The sequence below is a fragment of the Nannospalax galili genome, unplaced genomic scaffold (assembly GCF_000622305.1).
Source record: "Nannospalax galili isolate Female #2095 unplaced genomic scaffold, S.galili_v1.0 scaffold199, whole genome shotgun sequence".
Classification (NCBI taxonomy): Eukaryota; Metazoa; Chordata; class Mammalia; order Rodentia; family Spalacidae; genus Nannospalax; species Nannospalax galili.
In genome coordinates, this window is record NW_008343559.1 from 141,104 (window position 1) to 145,440 (window position 4,337).

Genomic DNA, 4,337 nt, shown 5'->3' on the forward strand with positions numbered 1-4,337 from the left:
TGTCTTCTTAGTATCCTTTGGTAATTAATAGTACAGAAGCCAGGGTTTTCTCTTCCCGTTTCCTGGAAGAGTTGTTTTAAATGAGCTTATTTGTTTCTTTATTGATTGTTAGTGTTCCTCTGGGAAGCGGTGTGGACCTGGAGGTTGTATGCACCTGCTTGTGGGTAGGCTGCTTTATAAATCGGTTTTTAATTGTGCATAAAATCTTAGTAGAAACGACTAGTCATCTATTCTACACTCTTCAGTTTTATGTCATTATGTCTTTGTATTAATTTGCTGATTCCCAATTTTAAATGTATTAGCTTACATTTATAATATTAAAATTGTCAGAATAACTTCTCATTATCCTTTTATTCTTGATATCAGTAACCTGTGATTGGTGTGTGTGTGTGTGGCAGGTCTCCAAGACCATGCTCAGACTCTCATTTACTAGAAGAATTTTTCAGGACTCAGAAAAATAGTCTGCTCTTGCTTATATTAATAACGGGGAAGGATTCTGTTCCAAATTAAAACATACACGGGAAAATGTGAATGAGGTAAAGTCCAGGAGAAAGCCTGTGCGTGCTTCAAGTTGAGGCTTATGGGAACACCATTCTCCTTTAGAGTGTTAGAGTGTGACAGACTAGTCAGCCATGCAAACAGCTACACAGCTCTGTGGCTGCCCCTAGTAAGGGCCCTGGTCAGCAGGCTCAGGTGGGCTTCCCTGGTACTGGCCTTGACTTCAGGCTCAGGTGGGCTTCCCCAATTGACACACTTTGTGGTCCTGTCATGGATCAGAAGTGGGACAATTAAATACACATAGATGATCCCACTAGCTAGGTTTCAAAGTTTCATTTGATTTTACAATCTTCACCTTTTAATGGGGACATTCAGTCTGAATAAATCTGATATATGCATTTGTATCTACACCCTTATTTTCCTATTTATTCAATAGTTTTAAATTCATGTCTTCTATGTTGCTTATTTGAGGATTTTGTATTTTGGAGTATTTCATTTTCTACTAATTGTTGGCTACAAATAATTACATTGTACTATCCAGATATTATAATATGAATTCTTCATTTCCTGTAGTACAAGTAAGATTAATATTGTCATCAATATCTGCTTTATGCAAAAATCTTAGAAAAACTTGTGTTTTCCATCTGCATTTTTATTTTATTTTTTATTTATTTTTTGTCTATATTTTTACCCTTTTAAGACATTACTTGTGTAGACAGAGTTTAAACTTGCGTGTATTTTTACATGTTTTCTGCTGTTCCTGTTTCTCTCATGTCACTGTCGGATTGAACGATCGATCTGCTACTCCCCCTGACCCTCACAGGGACCACCACCTCATTGCTTCTTTTAGTATAGATCTACTGCTAAGATATTATTTCAGATTTTGTTTGGCTGCACGTGCCTTTTTCTGCCTTCACTCTTTAGAAGGTATTTCACTTTCAATAGGATTTTATTCAAGGCGGCAAGTTGTCTTTTCTCAGCAATTTGAGAATGCCTCCCACTGTCTCTGGCTTTCGTTACATGTTGGATTTTCTGACAGTCTCTCTGCTTCTCTGCAGGTAACATGTCTTCAATTCTCAACCCTCCCTCCAAATACATGCTTTCTAATTTTTCTTTGTTTCTGTTTTTTTTTAAGATTTATTTTTATTTTACATGTGTGTTTTGTCTGCATGTGTGTAAGTGCACAGCATGGATGCAGTGCCCTCAGAGGCCAGAAGAGAGCATCAGATCCCCTGAAAGTGGGTTACAAGTGTTGTGATCGGATCAGCTGCTTGAGTGCTAGGACCAGACCCTGGGTCCTCTGTGAGGGCAGTCAGTGCTCTTAACTGCAGAGGCATCTCTCCAGCCCTTGTTTCTGTTTTCTTATTGTCTGTTTTTGTAGTGTTGGGGACTTGAACTTGGGACCTTGCACATGCTAGGCAAGTACTTTCCACTGAGCTACATCTCTAGCCTTTAATTTTGCAGTAGTTTTACTCTGATATACCTAAGCATGTGGTTTTTAAGTATTTTGCTTTCTATTTACCCTCTTTGGGATTAAGAACCTAAGAATTATTCAATTTGGGGAAATCTTGGCATTCTCCCTCTAAACAATTTTTGTAGATCCATTGCTTTGCTCCTCACCACTAGGACGTTAACTATTTATGTTAGACGTTGTGTATGTCAGCCATTTTTAAATTTCTTCCCACACTTCAATCTACACATGTTCCACTGACTTGCCTTTTGCTTTACTAATTCTTTTGCCAGTTCATTTTACGTGTCATTTAGCACCTCTGTTGAGTTCTTAATTTTCATTTTTTAATTTAATTTTCATATTGAGAATTTCATACACAAGTAATATATTTCCATCATTTCCCCCTTCTCCCCTCGAGCTCCCCCAGCATGTCCACTCTCACGTTCATGACCTCTTCTTTGATTATTTTTGTTATACACATATGTATGTACACACACACACACACACAACCTACTGAGTCCATTAAGTGCTGCTCGTATATATGTGTGTATGTGTGTGTGTTTAGAGCTGACCACTTGGGATTGGATAATCTATCAGGAAGCTTGTCCCAGGAGAAAACTAATTTTCCCTTCCTCAGAGGTCATTGATTGCTTGTAGCACCTTGTCTAGAGGAGGGACCCTGTGTCATTTTCCCCATCCACAATGACATTTCGACTGGTGTTGTCATTAGGTAGGTCTTGTTAAGGTAACCATAGTGTCAAGATCTTGTGGGTGCAGCTTCCTTGTTATGTCTAGAAGATGCTGTCTTAGAGCAGGCAGCCTGGACCTCGGCTCTTACAATCATTTTCCTCTTCTGCGATGTTCCCTGAACCCTAGGTGAAGGGGTTGTGTTATAGACGTGCCAATTTGGATTGGGTCCCCCATGGCCAAGTATTTTGTGTATTTTGATCAGTTGTGAATCTCTGTAACAGTCATATGCTGCAAGAAGAAACTTCTTGGATGATGACTGAGAACTACACTTATCCATGAGTATAAGTATTAGAATGTAGTTAGAAATTATATTGGTTTGGGAAATAGCAGTAGTCTACATAACTACATAACCAACACCTTAATCAACATGCAGGAGAAAATTCTTTATACTCCTATACAGTCAACTTCTCCCCACACAATATTTGAAAAGCACTGCTCTGTTTACTGTCTGTTTTAGTTATTTTTCTTGTCACTGTGACAGAATACCTGACAGAAGCCACTTAAAGGAAGTAGGATTTATTTTGGCTTGTGGTTTTAATTTATCTCACTGTGGAAAGCATTCCACAATGGGGGTTGGGGGACGTTCACATTCACATCGTAACAGTGTTTCTACATTCACATCTTGACTTTGCAAAAAGGTCATATGCATAGATGCATGCTGCTTAAATTTGACTCTTGACTGCCCCCCATGTGTTGAAGACTGGTCTGCGGATTTATGTAGTTTGGAGATGGCAGAAACTGTAAAATGTTGGGACTAATGGGAAATCCTCAGGCCATTGGGACCAGGCTTTGTAGGATCTCCAGATGTTAACTTCCTGCTCTTTCATTCCCTCCCCGTGAGGGGAGAGCTTTTACTCAGCCACCAGTATGTGCCATGATGTTCTTTGTCACCATAAGCCCAGGGACAGAGAGCCAAAGGAGCATGGACTAAGGCCTCTAAATCTGAATCAAAATGAACTTCTCTTTACAAGTTTATTTAGCTTAACCATTTGCAATAGTAATAGAAAGATTTCCAAGCGTGCAGTATTCTGCCTTTTGGTGCAGGTCCTTTAAGCATGAAAACACCTGTAATTTATCTACTTAACAATCATATCAATACTTCATTTTTACTATTGAATGTTGCAAGGCAACAAATGGATGTTTATCCATCTTCTAACAGATGAAAATTTCAAGCCATTGCTAGATTTTTTTAACGATTATAATAAATGACATCACATTAACCATTTCCATGCACAGTCTTATATGAACAAAGTTTTTACTTGGTTAACTATCTCGGAGTGGCTGTGTCTAACTTTCTGAAAAACTCCCTAAAATTTTTACAAATTGGTTGTTATATAGTGCATCTGACTACAAATGTACCAAAATTTCAGCGGGTATATGTTGCGATCAACATTCCATTTATTGTTTTTAATGTTACTTATTATATCAGCAATGTTGAAACTTTCATTTTGGCTCCATTTTGCTTTTTCTCAACTAATAAAGATTGTTCATGTGTTAGCTTGCTAACTGTATATTTTCTTTACCGATTCTGATACTTTTATTTATTTGTTTATTTATTTATTTAGTTAGTTAGTTATTGATTGATTTATTTGATCTTTTTGAGACAGGGTCTCCCTGTAGCCCTAGCTGTCCTGGAACT